Source organism: Pseudophryne corroboree, unplaced genomic scaffold (assembly GCF_028390025.1).
Source record: "Pseudophryne corroboree isolate aPseCor3 unplaced genomic scaffold, aPseCor3.hap2 scaffold_497, whole genome shotgun sequence".
Taxonomy (NCBI): domain Eukaryota; kingdom Metazoa; phylum Chordata; class Amphibia; order Anura; family Myobatrachidae; genus Pseudophryne; species Pseudophryne corroboree.
Genome location: NW_026970103.1, coordinates 421,917 through 438,826, shown reverse-complemented (window position 1 = coordinate 438,826; position 16,910 = coordinate 421,917). Strand labels below are relative to the sequence as shown.

Below are 16,910 nucleotides of genomic sequence, written 5' to 3'. Positions count from 1 at the left end.
TAAATATTTACCTGCAGTAGTGTTATATATTTTTTTTCATCTTTATCATCTCTATATTAGCAGACGCAGTACGGTAGTCCACGGCTGTGGCTATCTCTGTGTCGTCAGTGCTCGTCCATAATTGTATACCTACCTACCTACCTGTGGTGGTTTTTTTTTTTCTATCTTCTTCATACTAGTAGTTTAGGAGTCTACTGACAGTGTCCACCAGGTCCATCATTATATTATATACCTACAGTAGTAATATATTTATTATATTATCTATACTAGCAGACACAGTACGGTAGTCCACGGCTGTGGCTATCTCTGTGTCGTCAGTGCTCGTCCATAATTGTATACCTACCTACCTGTGGTGGGTTTTTTTTTTTATCTTCTTCATACTAGTAGTTTAGCAGTCTGCTGACAGTGTCCACCAGGTCCGTCATTATATTATATACCTACAGTAGTAATATATTTATTATATTATCTATACTAGCAGATGCAGTACGGTAGTCCACGGCTGTACCTACCTCTGTGTCGTCAGTGCTCGTCCATAATTGTATACCTACCTGTGGTGGAGTTTTTTTTTCTATCTTCTTCATACTAGTAGTTTAGGAGTCTGCTGACAGTGTCCACCAGGTCCGTCATTATATTATATACCTACAGTAGTAATATATTTAGTATATTATCTATACTAGCAGACGCAGTACGGTAGTCCACGGCTGTACCTACCTCTGTGTCGTCACTCGTCCATAATTGTATACCTAACTGTGGTGGTTTTTTTTTTATATCTTCTTCATACTAGTAGTTTAGCAGTCTGCTGACAGTGTCCACCAGGTCCGTCATTATATTATATATACCTACAGTAGTTATATATATTTTTTTTTATATCATTAATTATCATCTCTATACTAGCAGACGCAGTACGGTAGGCCACGGCTGTGGCTATCTCTGTGTCGTCAGTGCTCGTCCATAATTGTATACCTACCTACCTGTGGTGGAAGTTTTTTTCTATCTTCTTCATACTAGTAGTTTAGCAGTCTGCTGACAGTGTCCACCAGGTCCGTCATTAGTAGTTATATATATATTTTTGTCTGCTGACAGTGTCCACCAGGTCCGTCATTAGTAGTTATATATATATTTTTTTTTATATCATTAATTATCATCTCTATACTAGCAGACGCAGTACGGTAGTCCACGGCTGTAGCTACCTCTGTGTCGTCAGTCACTCGTCATCCATAAGTATACTAGTATCCATCCATCTCCATTGTTTACCTGAGGTGCCTTTTAGTTGTGCCTATTAAAATATGGAGAACAAAAATGTTGAGGTTCCAAAAATAGGGAAAGATCAAGATCCACTTCCACCTCGTGCTGAAGCTGCTGCCACTAGTCATGGCCGAGACGATGAAATTCCATCAACGTCGTCTGCCAAGGCCGATGCCCAATGTCATAGTACAGAGCATGTAAAATCCAAAACACAAAAGATCAGTAAAAAAATGACTCAAAAATCTAAATAAAAATCGTCGGAGGAGAAGCGTAAACTTGCCAATATGCCATTTACCACACAGAGTGGCAAGGAACGGCTGAGGCCCTGGCCTATCTTCATGGCTAGTGGTTCAGCTTCACATGAGGATGGAAGCACTCAGCCTCTCGCTAGAAAAATGAAAAGACTTAAGCTGGCAAAAGCACAGCAAAGAACTGTGCGTTCTTCAAAATCACAAATCCACAAGGAGAGTCCAATTGTGTCGGTTGCGATGCCTGACCTTCCCAACACTGGACGTGAAGAGCATGCACCTTCCACCATTTGCACGCCCCCTGCAAGTGCTGGAAGGAGCACCCGCAGTCCAGTTCCTGATAGTCAGATTGAAGATGTCAGTGTTGAAGTACACCAGGATGAGGAGAATATGGGTGTTGCTGGCGCTGGGGAGGAAATTGACAAGGAGGATTCTGATGGTGAGGTGGTTTGTTTAAGTCAGGCACCCGGCGAGACACCTGTTGTCCGTGGGAGGAATATGGCCATTGACATGCCTGGTGAAAATACCAAAAAAATCAGCTCTTCGGTGTGGAAGTATTTCAACAGAAATGCGGACAACAGGTGTCAAGCCGTGTGTTGCCTTTGTCAAGCTGTAATAAGTAGGGGTAAGGACGTTAACCACCTCGGAACATCCTCCCTTATACGTCACCTGCAGCGCATTCATCATAAGTCAGTGACAAGTTCAAAAACTTTGGGCGACAGCGGAAGCAGTCCACTGACCAGTAAATCCCTTCCTCTTGTAACCAAGCTCACGCAAACCACCCCACCAACTCCCTCAGTGTCAATTTCCTCCTTCCCCAGGAATGCCAATAGTCCTGCAGGCCATGTCACTGGCAATTCTGACGAGTTCTCTCCTGCCTGGGATTCCTCCGATGCATCCTTGAGTGTAACGCCTACTGCTGCTGGCGCTGCTGTTGTTGCTGCTGGGAGTCGATGGTCATCCCAGAGGGGAAGTCGTAAGACCACTTTTACTACTTCCACCAAGCAATTGACTGTCCAACAGTCCTTTGCGAGGAAGATGAAATATCACAGCAGTCATCCTGCTGCAAAGCGGATAACTGAGGCCTTGGCATCCTGGGCAGTGAGAAACGTGGTTCCGGTATCCATCATTACTTCAGAGCCAACTATAGACTTGATTGAGGTACTGTGTCCCCGGTACCAAATACTATCTAGGTTCCATTTCTCTAGGCAGGCGATACCGAAAATGTACACAGACCTCAGAAAAAGACTCACCAGTGTCCTAAAAAATGCAGTTGTACCCAATGTCCACTTAACCACGGACATGTGGACAAGTGGAGCAGGGCAGACTCAGGACTATATGACTGTGACAGCCCACTGGGTAGATGTATTGACTCCCGCCGCAAGAACAGCAGCGGCGGCACCAGTAGCAGCATCTCGCAAACGCCAACTCTTTCCTAGGCAGGCTACGCTTTGTATCACCGCTTTCCAGAATACGCACACAGATGAAAACCTCTTACGGCAACTGAGGAAGATCATCACAGAATGGCTTACCCCAATTGGACTCTCCTGTGGATTTGTGGCATCGGACAACGCCAGCAATATTGTGCGTGCATTATATCTGGGCAAATTCCAGCACGTCCCATGTTTTGCACATACCTTGAATTTGGTGGTGCAGAATTATTTAAAAAACGACAGGGGCGTGCAAGAGATGCTGTCGGTGGCCACAAGAATTGCGGGACACTTTCGGCGTACAGGCACCATGTACAGAAGACTGGAGCAACACCAAAAACGCCTGAACCTGCCCTGCCATCATCTGAAGCAAGAAGTGGAAACGAGGTGGAATTCAACCCTCTATATGCTTCAGAGGATGGAGGAGCAGCAAAAGGCCATTCAAGCCTATACATCTGACCACGATATAGGAGGTGGAATGCACCTGTCTCAAGCGCAGTGGAGAATGATTTCAACGTTGTGCAAGGTTCTGCAACCTTTGAACTTGCCACACGTGAAGTCAGTTCAGACACTGCCAGCCAGAGTCAGGTCATTCCCGTCATCAGGCTTTTGCAGAAGAAGCTGGAGACATTGAAGGAGGAGCTAAGACAGAGCGATTCCGCTAGGCATGTGGGACTTGTGGATGGAGCCCTTCATTCGCTTAACCAGGATTCACGGGTGGTCAATCTGTTGAAATCAGAGCACTACATTTTGGCCACCGTGCTCGATCCTAGATTTAAAACCTACGTTGTATCTCTCTTTCCGGCAGACACAAGTCTGCAGGGGTTCAAAGACCTGCTGGTGAGAAAATTATCAAGTCAAGCGGAACTTGATCGGTCAACAGCTCCTCCTTCACAGTCTCCCGCAATTGGGGGTGCGAGGAAAAGGCTCAGAATTCCGAGCCCACCCGCTGGCGGTGATGCAGGGCAGTCTGGAGCGACTGCTGATGCTGACATCTGGTCCGGACTGAAGGACCTGCCAACGATTACGGACATGTCGTCTACTGTCACTGCATATGATTCTCTCACCATTGAAAGAATGGTGGAGGATTATATGAGTGACCGCATCCAAGTAGGCACGTCAGACAGTCCGTACGTATACTGGCAGGAAAAAGAGGCAATTTGGAGGCCCTTGCACAAACTGGCTTTATTCTACCTAAGTTGCCCTCCCACAAGTGTGTACTCCGAAAGAGTGTTTAGTGCCGCCGCTCACCTTGTCAGCAATCGGCGTACGAGGTTACTTCCAGAAAATGTGGAGAAGATGATGTTCATTAAAATGAATTATAATCAATTGCTCCGTGGAGACATTGACCAGCAGCAATTGCCTCCACAAAGTATACAGGGAGCTGAGATGGTGGATTCCAGTGGGGACGAATTGATAATCTGTGAGGAGGGGGATGTACACGGTGATGAATCGGAGGATGATGATGAGGTGGACATCTTGCCTCTATAGAGCCAGTTTGTGCAAGGAGAGATTTATTGCTTCTTTTTTGGTGGGGGTCCAAACCAACCCGTCATTTCAGTCACAGTCGTGTGGCAGACCCTGTCACTGAAATGATGGGTTGGTTAAAGTGTGCATGTCCTGTTTATACAACATAAGGGTGGGTGGGAGGGCCCAAGGCAATTCCACCTTGCACCTCTTTTTTCTTTTATTTTTCTTTGCGTCATGTGCTGTTTGGGGAGTGTTTTTTGGAAGGGCCATCCTGCGTGACACTGCAGTGCCACTCCTAGATGGGCCAGGTGTTTGTGTCGGCCACTTGGGTCGCTGAGCTTAGTCACACAGCTACCTCATTGCGCCTCTTTTTTTCTTTGCGTCATGTGCTGTTTGGGGAGTGTTTTTTGGAAGGGCCATCCTGCGTGACACTGCAGTGACACTCCTAGATGGGCCAGGTGTTTGTGTCGTCCACTTGGGTCGCTGAGCTTAGTCACACAGCTACCTCATTGCGCCACTTTTTTTCTTTGCGTCATGTGCTGTTTGGGGAGTGTTTTTTGGAAGGGCCATCCTGCGTGACACTGCAGTGCCACTCCTAGATGGGCCAGGTGTTTGTGTCGGCCACTTGGGTCGCTGAGCTTAGTCACACAGCTACCTCATTGCGCCTCTTTTTTTCTTTGCGTCATGTGCTGTTTGGGGAGTGTTTCTGGAAGGGCCATCCTGCGTGACAATGCAGTGCCACTCCTAGATGGGCCAGGTGTTTGTGTCGGCCACTTGGGTCGCTGAGCTTAGTCACACAGCTACCTCATTGCGCCTCTTTTTTTCTTTGCGTCATGTGCTGTTTGGGGAGTGTTTTTTGGAAGGGCCATCCTGCGTGACACTGCAGTGCCACTCCTAGATGGGCCAGGTGTTTGTGTCGGCCACTTGGGTCGCTGAGCTTAGTCACACAGCTACCTCATTGCGCCTCTTTTTTTCTTTGCGTCATGTGCTGTTTGGGGAGTGTTTTTTGGAAGGGCCATCATGCGTGACACTGCAGTGCCACTCCTAGATGGGCCAGGTGTTTGTGTCGGCCACTTGGGTCACTGAGCTTAGTCATCCAGCGACCTCGGTGCAAATTTTAGGACTAAAAATAATATTGTGAGGTGTGAGGTGTTAAGAATAGACTGAAAATTAGTGGAAATTATGGTTATTGAGGTTAATAATACTTTGGGATCAAAATGACTCCCAAATTCTATGATTTAAGCTGTTTTTTAGGGTTTTTTGAAAAAAACACCCGAATCCAAAACACACCCGAATCCGACAAAAAAAATTCGGTGAGGTTTAGCCAAAACGCGTTCGAACCCAAAACACGGCCGCGGAACCGAACCCAAAACCAAAACACAAAACCCGAAAAATTTCCGGTGCACATCTCTAGTGGCCATGCCATGTCACTGTGCAGGAGCCAGCACCGCTCACACACTAGTCCCCGGTGCAGCCCCCAACCCCCGGGACACCCGGAGCAACAAAATGTAGATTCAGGCCACCAGGCCACGCCCCTACCTATGAAACCATGCCTCCTTTTTACCATTGCGCTGCTTATCTGCGCGCACTGCATTACAATCTCCCTCGCCACCTCTCTGGGTGTCACCAGTGATAGTGACACCTCTGCCATGCTTGTAGCAGCTGGTCCTAAGATCTACACCTCAAGCCCTGAGTGTTTGCCCTTGTGACTTGTTGATCATCATAGCAAAGCAGATGCTTACAGAAAACTGCAGGGGCTTAGATTGAAAATAAAAAAAATTGATGGGTATAAGGTAGAGAGGAGCGGGTTCGGTTCTCCGAGAACTGAATTCCCCACGAACCCCACGAACTCCTCCTCCGAGGCAGGCTCGGTTGTTCCCGCCTGACTCGGAAAACCTGAACAAGGGAAAATGTCATCATCCCGCTGTCGGATTCTCGCGAGATTCGGATTCCATATAAAGAGCTGCGCGTTGCCGCCATTTTTACTCGTGCATTGAAGAGAGAGCGGAGAGGACGTGGCTATGTTCTCTCAGTGGAAATCTCAATATCAGTGCTCAGTATCAGTGGATACTTATTGCTGCTCAGTAATACTAGTAGTGTGTCTCTCCTGCTCAGTGTCAGTTCTCAGTAGTATCCTCATCAGTGCTCAGTATCACTGCTCATTGTCTTGTGCTGCATTGTTGTGCTCAGCATACTACAGTACATTACTAATAGTCCAGTGCTGCATCTTGCTGCTCAGTGTCAGTTCTAGTATCCTCATCAGTGCTCACTATCACTGCTCATTGCATTGTGGTGTTCTGTATACTACAGTAACATAGTAATATAGTAACATATAGTAACATAGTTTTTGAGGTTGAATAGAGGCAAATTGCCCATCGTGTTCAACCTGTTTTAAGTTGTGATGATTCTACATACTTGCTGAATAATGTTTTATGACTAGTTAGCTACTACAACTCATGTTACCCCCGGATTAACCATGTTGATATTTTAAGTATTATAACCTTGGATAGCTTTTTCATTCAGAAATGTATCCATTCCTTTTTTAAATCCAATTACAGAGTCCGCCATTACCACCTTCCCTGGCAGGGAATTCCACATCCTGATTGCCCTAACAGTGAAGATCATAGTATCTCACCTGGCAGGTAAGTAGGAGTTGGGCCAGAGCTGTGGAGGATTGCTGCTCGGGCACCCCCTGTCAAATGAAGGAGTTCCAACTGAGGCAGCACAAGGGAACTCTCGAAAGAAGAACAAGGCTAGAGGAAGATCTGAGACAAAGAAATCTGACTTTTACCAGAGCTGACCAGAGGAAAGCACAAACACAGTCCCCCACTACCACAAATAATGCAGTCGAGTTTCCCACATTTGGGGAAATCACAGGGGTCAGCATACCCAGAATGCAATGAATGAACCTCACCCTGGGAGAACAATCTTCATGACCATGGTATCGCCTATGCAAAATAAGTATGATTTGGGATAGGGCTGGGGAGGGCCGCTGCTCAGGCACATCTCTGTCAAGTAAAGGAGATTCAACTGAGGCAGCACAAGGGAACTCTCATCTGGGGACAACAACTGCAGGGAGAACACATATTTTCAGATGAACATGGGAGGGCAGAAGGCTGCCTAATACTGAAGCACCCCCAAACAACAAACCAAATGCAACAACTAGTACAAGCATTCCTGGGGGAAGTTCTGCAGAAGACGGATTTGCATACGGTGATGTCATCCAAGCAGTGGGCCAAAGTTGGCTGGATCCCTCATCTGCATATGAAAAGAGAAAAGGGGTATGCAGGGCATGGCGGCCTTTTGCGGCGCTTGGATGACCCTTAGTTCGCATTAAACACCCCCACCCTCCTTCGGTGTGGGGCTCATGTTGACAATGCCCCAGCCCCTGAAGCATTCAAGCTGATTTCTTACAGCAGCTTGGCACTGTAACAGCTCCAGAGCTGCTCTGTAAGGCAAGTAAAAGGGTGTGTAGTTTGCATTGTGCATTGGAAGGCACAAAGTAAGCAGACAGGAGGAGAAGTCAGGATAGTGCACAAGGGTATAAAAGGGAGGGGCTCAAGAAAAAAGAAGTGGAAACAGACAGCAAACTAGGCTGGAGAGAGACCTGAGACAAAGAGATCTGAATTATACGAGAGCCGACCAGGGGAAACACAAATTATGCAGTCAAGTTTCCCACATTTGGGGAAATCGCAGGGGCAGCACACCCAGAGTGCAATGGGTGAGCCTTGCCCTGGAAGAAGCACCTTCATGATCATAGTATCTCACCTGGCAGGTAAGTAGGAGTTGGGCTTGAGCTGGGGAGGGTCGCTGCTCGGGCACCCCCCTGTCAAGTGAAGGAGATCCAACTGAGGCAGCACAAGGGAACTCTCGAAAGAAGAACAAGGCTAGAGGAAGATCTGAAACAAAGAAATCTGACTTTTACCAGAGCTGACCAGAGGAAAACACAAACACAGTCCCCCACTACCACAAATAATGCAGTCGAGTTACCCACATTTGGGGAAATCACAGGGGTCAGCATACCCAGAATGCAATGAATGAACCTCACCCTGGGAGAATAATCTTCATGACCATGGTATCTCATATGCAAAATAAGTATGATTTGGGATAGGGCTGGGGAGGGCCGCTGCTCAGGCACATCTCTGTCAAGTAAAGGAGATTCAACTGAGGCAGCAGAAGGGAACTCTCATCTGGGGACAACAACTGCAGGGAGAACACATATTTTCAGATGAACATGGGAGGGCAGAAGGCTGCCTAATACTGAAGCACCCCCAAACAACAAACCAAATGCAACAACTAGTGCAAGCATTCCTGTTTGTTTCTGAAGCCAACTTTGACCCACTGCTTGGATGACATCACCATATGCAAATCCATCTGCTGCAGGCCTTCCCCCAGGAATGCTTGCACTCTTTATATGAAATCCGAATCTCGCGAGAATCCGACAGCGGGATGATGACATTTTCCCTTGTTCAGGTTTTCCGAGTCAGGCGGGAACAACCGAGCCTGCCTCGGAGGAGGAGTTCGTGGGGTTCGTGGGGAATTCGGTTCTCGGAGAACCGAACCCGCTCCTCTCTACCTTATACCCATCAATTTTTTTTATTTTCAATCTAAGCCCCTGCAGTTTTCTGTAAGCATCTGCTTTGCTATGATGATCAACAAGTCACAAGGGCAAACACTCAGGGCTTGAGGTGTAGATCTTAGGACCAGCTGCTACAAGCATGGCAGAGGTGTCACTATCACTGGTGACACCCAGAGAGGTGGCGAGGGAGATTGTAATGCAGTGCGCGCAGATAAGCAGCGCAATGGTAAAAAGGAGGCATGGTTTCATAGGTAGGGGCGTGGCCTGGTGGCCTGAATCTACATTTTGTTGCTCCGGGTGTCCCGGGGGTTGGGGGCTGCACCGGGGACAAGTGTGTGAGCGGTGCTGGCTCCTGCACAGTGACATGGCATGGCCACTAGAGATGTGCACCGGAAATTTTTCGGGTTTTGTGTTTTGGTTTTGGGTTCGGTTCCGCGGCCGTGTTTTGGGTTCGAACGCATTTTGGCTAAACCTCACCGAATTTTTTTTGTCGGATTCGGGTGTGTTTTGGATTCGGGTGTTTTTTTCAAAAAACCCTAAAAAACAGCTTAAATCATAGAATTTGGGAGTCATTTTGATCCCAAAGTATTATTAACCTCAATAACCATAATTTCCACTAATTTTCAGTCTATTCTTAACACCTCACACCTCACAATATTATTTTTAGTCCTAAAATTTGCACCGAGGTCGCTGGATGACTAAGCTCAGTGACCCAAGTGGCCGACACAAACACCTGGCCCATCTAGGAGTGGCACTGCAGTGTCACGCATGATGGCCCTTCCAAAAAACACTCCCCAAACAGCACATGACGCAAAGAAAAAAAGAGGCGCAATGAGGTAGCTGTGTGACTAAGCTCAGCGACCCAAGTGGCCGACACAAACACCTGGCCCATCTAGGAGTGGCACTGCAGTGTCACGCAGGATGGCCCTTCCAAAAAACACTCCCCAAACAGCACATGACGCAAAGAAAAAAAGAGGCGCAATGAGGTAGCTGTGTGACTAAGCTCAGCGACCCAAGTGGCCGACACAAACACCTGGCCCATCTAGGAGTGGCACTGCAGTGTCACGCAGGATGGCCCTTCCAAAAACACTCCCCAAACAGCACATGACGCAAAGAAAAAAAGAGGCGCAATGAGGTAGCTGTGTGACTAAGCTCAGCGACCCAAGTGGCCGACACAAACACCTGGCCCATCTAGGAGTGGCACTGCAGTGTCACGCAGGATGGCCCTTCCAAAAAACACTCCCCAAACAGCACATGACGCAAAGAAAAAAAGTGGCGCAATGAGGTAGCTGTGTGACTAAGCTCAGCGACCCAAGTGGACGACACAAACACCTGGCCCATCTAGGAGTGTCACTGCAGTGTCACGCAGGATGGCCCTTCCAAAAAACACTCCCCAAACAGCACATGACGCAAAGAAAAAAAGAGGCGCAATGAGGTAGCTGTGTGACTAAGCTCAGCGACCCAAGTGGCCGACACAAACACCTGGCCCATCTAGGAGTGGCACTGCAGTGTCACGCAGGATGGCCCTTCCAAAAAACACTCCCCAAACAGCACATGACGCAAAGAAAAATAAAAGAAAAAAGAGGTGCAAGGTGGAATTGCCTTGGGCCCTCCCACCCACCCTTATGTTGTATAAACAGGACATGCACACTTTAACCAACCCATCATTTCAGTGACAGGGTCTGCCACACGACTGTGACTGAAATGACGGGTTGGTTTGGACCCCCACCAAAAAAGAAGCAATAAATCTCTCCTTGCACAAACTGGCTCTATAGAGGCAAGATGTCCACCTCATCATCATCCTCCGATTCATCACCGTGTACATCCCCCTCCTCACAGATTATCAATTCGTCCCCACTGGAATCCACCATCTCAGCTCCCTGTATACTTTGTGGAGGCAATTGCTGCTGGTCAATGTCTCCACGGAGCAATTGATTATAATTCATTTTAATGAACATCATCTTCTCCACATTTTCTGGAAGTAACCTCGTACGCCGATTGCTGACAAGGTGAGCGGCGGCACTAAACACTCTTTCGGAGTACACACTTGTGGGAGGGCAACTTAGGTAGAATAAAGCCAGTTTGTGCAAGGGCCTCCAAATTGCCTCTTTTTCCTGCCAGTATACGTACGGACTGTCTGACGTGCCTACTTGGATGCGGTCACTCATATAATCCTCCACCATTCTTTCAATGGTGAGAGAATCATATGCAGTGACAGTAGACGACATGTCCGTAATCGTTGGCAGGTCCTTCAGTCCGGACCAGATGTCAGCATCAGCAGTCGCTCCAGACTGCCCTGCATCACCGCCAGCGGGTGGGCTCGGAATTCTGAGCCTTTTCCTCGCACCCCCAATTGCGGGAGACTGTGAAGGAGGAGCTGTTGACCGATCAAGTTCCGCTTGACTTGATAATTTTCTCACCAGCAGGTCTTTGAACCCCTGCAGACTTGTGTCTGCCGGAAAGAGAGATACAACGTAGGTTTTAAATCTAGGATCGAGCACGGTGGCCAAAATGTAGTGCTCTGATTTCAACAGATTGACCACCCGTGAATCCTGGTTAAGCGAATGAAGGGCTCCATCCACAAGTCCCACATGCCTAGCGGAATCGCTCTGTCTTAGCTCCTCCTTCAATGTCTCCAGCTTCTTCTGCAAAAGCCTGATGACGGGAATGACCTGACTCAGGCTGGCAGTGTCTGAACTGACTTCACGTGTGGCAAGTTCAAAAGGTTGCAGAACCTTGCACAACGTTGAAATCATTCTCCACTGCGCTTGAGACAGGTGCATTCCACCTCCTATATCGTGGTCAGATGTATAGGCTTGAATGGCCTTTTGCTGCTCCTCCATCCTCTGAAGCATATAGAGGGTTGAATTCCACCTCGTTTCCACTTCTTGCTTCAGATGATGGCAGGGCAGGTTCAGGCGTTTTTGGTGTTGCTCCAGTCTTCTGTACGTGGTGCCTGTACGCCGAAAGTGTCCCGCAATTCTTGTGGCCACCGACAGCATCTCTTGCACGCCCCTGTCGTTTTTTAAATAATTCTGCACCACCAAATTCAAGGTATGTGCAAAACATGGGACGTGCTGGAATTTGCCCAGATATAATGCACGCACAATATTGCTGGCGTTGTCCGATGCCACAAATCCACAGGAGAGTCCAATTGGGGTAAGCCATTCTGTGATGATCTTCCTCAGTTGCCGTAAGAGGTTTTCATCTGTGTGCGTATTCTGGAAAGCGGTGATACAAAGCGTAGCCTGCCTAGGAAAGAGTTGGCGTTTGCGAGATGCTGCTACTGGTGCCGCCGCTGCTGTTCTTGCGGCGGGAGTCAATACATCTACCCAGTGGGCTGTCACAGTCATATAGTCCTGAGTCTGCCCTGCTCCACTTGTCCACATGTCCGTGGTTAAGTGGACATTGGGTACAACTGCATTTTTTAGGACACTGGTGAGTCTTTTTCTGAGGTCTGTGTACATTTTCGGTATCGCCTGCCTAGAGAAATGGAACCTAGATAGTATTTGGTACCGGGGACACAGTACCTCAATCAAGTCTATAGTTGGCTCTGAAGTAATGATGGATACCGGAACCACGTTTCTCACTGCCCAGGATGCCAAGGCCTCAGTTATCCGCTTTGCAGCAGGATGACTGCTGTGATATTTCATCTTCCTCGCAAAGGACTGTTGGACAGTCAATTGCTTGGTGGAAGTAGTAAAAGTGGTCTTACGACTTCCCCTCTGGGATGACCATCGACTCCCAGCAGCAACAACAGCAGCGCCAGCAGCAGTAGGCGTTACACTCAAGGATGCATCGGAGGAATCCCAGGCAGGAGAGAACTCGTCAGAATTGCCAGTGACATGGCCTGCAGGACTATTGGCATTCCTGGGGAAGGAGGAAATTGACACTGAGGGAGTTGGTGGGGTGGTTTGCGTGAGCTTGGTTACAAGAGGAAGGGATTTACTGGTCAGTGGACTGCTTCCGCTGTCGCCCAAAGTTTTTGAACTTGTCACTGACTTATGATGAATGCGCTGCAGGTGACGTATAAGGGAGGATGTTCCGAGGTGGTTAACGTCCTTACCCCTACTTATTACAGCTTGACAAAGGCAACACACGGCTTGACACCTGTTGTCCGCATTTCTGTTGAAATACTTCCACACCGAAGAGCTGATTTTTTTTGTATTTTCACCAGGCATGTCAATGGCCATATTCCTCCCACGGACAACAGGTGTCTCGCCGGGTGCCTGACTTAAACAAACCACCTCACCATCAGAATCCTCCTTGTCAATTTCCTCCCCAGCGCCAGCAACACCCATATTCTCCTCATCCTGGTGTACTTCAACACTGACATCTTCAATCTGACTATCAGGAACTGGACTGCGGGTGCTCCTTCCAGCACTTGCAGGGGGCGTGCAAATGGTGGAAGGTGCATGCTCTTCACGTCCAGTGTTGGGAAGGTCAGGCATCGCAACCGACACAATTGGACTCTCCTTGTGGATTTGTGATTTTGAAGAACGCACAGTTCTTTGCTGTGCTTTTGCCAGCTTAAGTCTTTTCATTTTTCTAGCGAGAGGCTGAGTGCTTCCATCCTCATGTGAAGCTGAACCACTAGCCATGAAGATAGGCCAGGGCCTCAGCCGTTCCTTGCCACTCCGTGTGGTAAATGGCATATTGGCAAGTTTACGCTTCTCCTCCGACGATTTTTATTTAGATTTTTGAGTCATTTTTTTACTGATCTTTTGTGTTTTGGATTTTACATGCTCTGTACTATGACATTGGGCATCGGCCTTGGGAGACGACGTTGATGGAATTTCATCGTCTCGGCCATGACTAGTGGCAGCAGCTTCAGCACGAGGTGGAAGTGGATCTTGATCTTTCCCTATTTTTGGAACCTCAACATTTTTGTTCTCCATATTTTAATAGGCACAACTAAAAGGCACCTCAGGTAAACAATGGAGATGGATGGATACTAGTATACTTATGGATGACGAGTGACTGACGACACAGAGGTAGCTACAGCCGTGGACTACCGTACTGCGTCTGCTAGTATAGAGATGATAATTAATGATATAAAAAAAAATATATATATAACTACTGTAGGTATATATAATATAATGACGGACCTGGTGGACACTGTCAGCAGACTGCTAAACTACTAGTATGAAGAAGATAGAAAAAAACTTCCACCACAGGTAGGTAGGTATACAATTATGGACGAGCACTGACGACACAGAGATAGCCACAGCCGTGGCCTACCGTACTGCGTCTGCTAGTATAGAGATGATAATTAATGATATAAAAAAAAATATATATAACTACTGTAGGTATATATAATATAATGACGGACCTGGTGGACACTGTCAGCAGACTGCTAAACTACTAGTATGAAGAAGATAGAAAAAAAAAACCACCACAGTTAGGTATACAATTATGGACGAGTGACGACACAGAGGTAGGTACAGCCGTGGACTACCGTACTGCGTCTGCTAGTATAGATAATATACTAAATATATTACTACTGTAGGTATATAATATAATGACGGACCTGGTGGACACTGTCAGCAGACTCCTAAACTACTAGTATGAAGAAGATAGAAAAAAAAACCCCACCACAGGTAGGTATACAATTATGGACGAGCACTGACGACACAGAGGTAGGTACAGCCGTGGACTACCGTACTGCATCTGCTAGTATAGATAATATAATAAATATATTACTACTGTAGGTATATAATATAATGACGGACCTGGTGGACACTGTCAGCAGACTGCTAAACTGCTAGTATGAAGAAGATAAAAAAAAACCCCACCACAGGTAGGTAGGTATACAATTATGGACGAGCACTGACGACACAGAGATAGCCACAGCCGTGGACTACCGTACTGCGTCTGCTAGTATAGATAATATAATAAATATATTACTACTGTAGGTATATAATATAATGATGGACCTGGTGGACACTGTCAGTAGACTCCTAAACTACTAGTATGAAGAAGATAGAAAAAAAAAAACCACCACAGGTAGGTAGGTATACAATTATGGACGAGCACTGACGACACAGAGATAGCCACAGCCGTGGACTACCGTACTGCGTCTGCTAATATAGAGATGATAAAGATGAAAAAAAATATATAACACTACTGCAGGTAAATATTTATATAATATATGTATGACGGACCTGCTGGACACTGTCAGCAGAATGCATTTATAGAATAAAAAAAAAACACCACAGGAGTGTTTAACTTTTTCAGGCAGACAATATACTGGTGGTCACACTGGCAGCAAAAGTGTGCACTGTACTCCTGCTATAACTGCTCCCCAGTCTCCCCCACAATTAAGCTGTGTGAGCAGTGAGCACTCAGCACAGTCAGATATACATAGATGATATATCATGCAGCACACTGAGGCTGAGCACAGATATGGTATGTGTATCGTTTTTTTTCAGGCAGAGAACGGATTATAAATAATAAAACTGGTGGTCACTATCAGCAAAACTCTGCACTACTGAGTACTCCTGACAAGTTCAACTGCTCCCCAAATTAGTAGTAAATCAAATGTCACTCGTCTCTATCTTCTAATCTAAACGGAGAGGACGCCAGCCACGTCCTCTCCCTATCAATCTCAATGCACGTGTGAAAATGGCGGCGACGCGCGGCTCCTTATATAGAATCCAAGTCTCGTGAGAATCCGACAGCGGGATGATGACGTTCGGGCGCGCTCGGGTTAACCGAGCAAGGCGAGAGGATCCGAGTCTGCTCGGACCCGAGCAAAAAAGGGTGAAGCTCGGGCGGGTTCGGATTCCGAGGAACCGAACCCGCTCATCTCTTATGGCCACCCAGCATGACGCCTCCCTTCTTGACCATGCTGTAATTGCAGTCGCACTGCAGTTCAGCGTGATCATAAAAAATGGTGTAGCCTCCTGCTGGTGCAGACTGTATGTGCGCGCAGGAAGCCGCCACCATTTTTGTGATCACAGCGGCTGAATGTGATGTCATACAGCTGCTGTGACCACGCCCCCTGTGTCTCCTCCATTGCAGACCCCATTTTGAAGCCTTGCCCCCGCACCGCTCCATCCCTGACTTGGAAATGGAGTGTTGCTGACCCCCCTCTCCCCCCCTGCCCCGATTGACAGGCAGAGGCGATCGCATTCTCTGTGGGGTGCTGCAGAAAATGCAGGCACATGCGTATGCTCTTAGCAATTTTTGCAGTTGGATCACTTATTGTGATTGCAATCCAACCTGAATCAGGCCCTATTACCTATCACAATGCGCTGCGGGCAGTACAAAATTGGTTTAATATAGGAGAAAACCCCCCAGACCTGTGCTCCTTAACTGTACCTGGTGGCTAGTGGAGCGGCTGCCCAGTAATCAGTGTCCACGCCAGTGCGCACACGGTCCACCCCCTACGGCCACGCTCCCCTTCATCAGCGGCCTCGTGATCCGGAAGGGCGGTGTGTGTGTGACTGACCTTAGGAAGAATCCGGAGCCTCCGCTGCAGTGACCCAGCAACCAGGGCACGGGAGTATACAGTGCCGCTGGGAGTGATGAAGCTGCAGTAAAGATGTCTATTAGACCTAGCCTGCTGCAGCCCTTGTAGATTCTCATAAAACAAGTTCTTCTTTTCTTGTCAAAATGAATAGCTAAGAATTGGCTTCCTGAGGCAGGCCCCTGTTAAGTGGCCTGCTACTGAAGGCACCAACTACAAACTGAGCTCCCTGTTCATGGAAGCGGGGTTATAGAGGAGGATGCGCTGAGCATCTTGGGAACAGTCAAAAGCTTTGAGTCGGTTGGTGCCTCAGATCAAGATCCTACTCTACACCCCAATGTGAATCCTTGTGGAGTCCTGTGTACCCCACAGAAGAAATTAATGTGTCACACCCATTGGCATCAACCTTAGAATAGCTGCTGATGGGCACAATTGAGAAAGGAAGGGGGGGGGGACATTTGAATCCA

General features: G+C 47.5%; 3 non-coding genes across 3 annotated transcripts; all 3 read right to left on the bottom strand.

Moving 5' to 3' along the window:
• Positions 1-7,194: 7,194 nt before the first annotated feature.
• Positions 7,195-7,358, bottom strand: LOC135030167 (U1 spliceosomal RNA). The gene has a single exon (XR_010226217.1). It is a non-coding gene; the product is annotated as a U1 spliceosomal RNA (small nuclear RNA).
• A 655-nt stretch (positions 7,359-8,013) lies between these two features.
• Positions 8,014-8,176, bottom strand: LOC135030259 (U1 spliceosomal RNA). Its single transcript, XR_010226296.1, has one exon. It is a non-coding gene; the product is annotated as a U1 spliceosomal RNA (small nuclear RNA).
• A 152-nt stretch (positions 8,177-8,328) lies between these two features.
• Positions 8,329-8,492, bottom strand: LOC135030211 (U1 spliceosomal RNA). The gene has a single exon (XR_010226258.1). It is a non-coding gene; the product is annotated as a U1 spliceosomal RNA (small nuclear RNA).
• Positions 8,493-16,910: the final 8,418 nt, after the last annotated feature.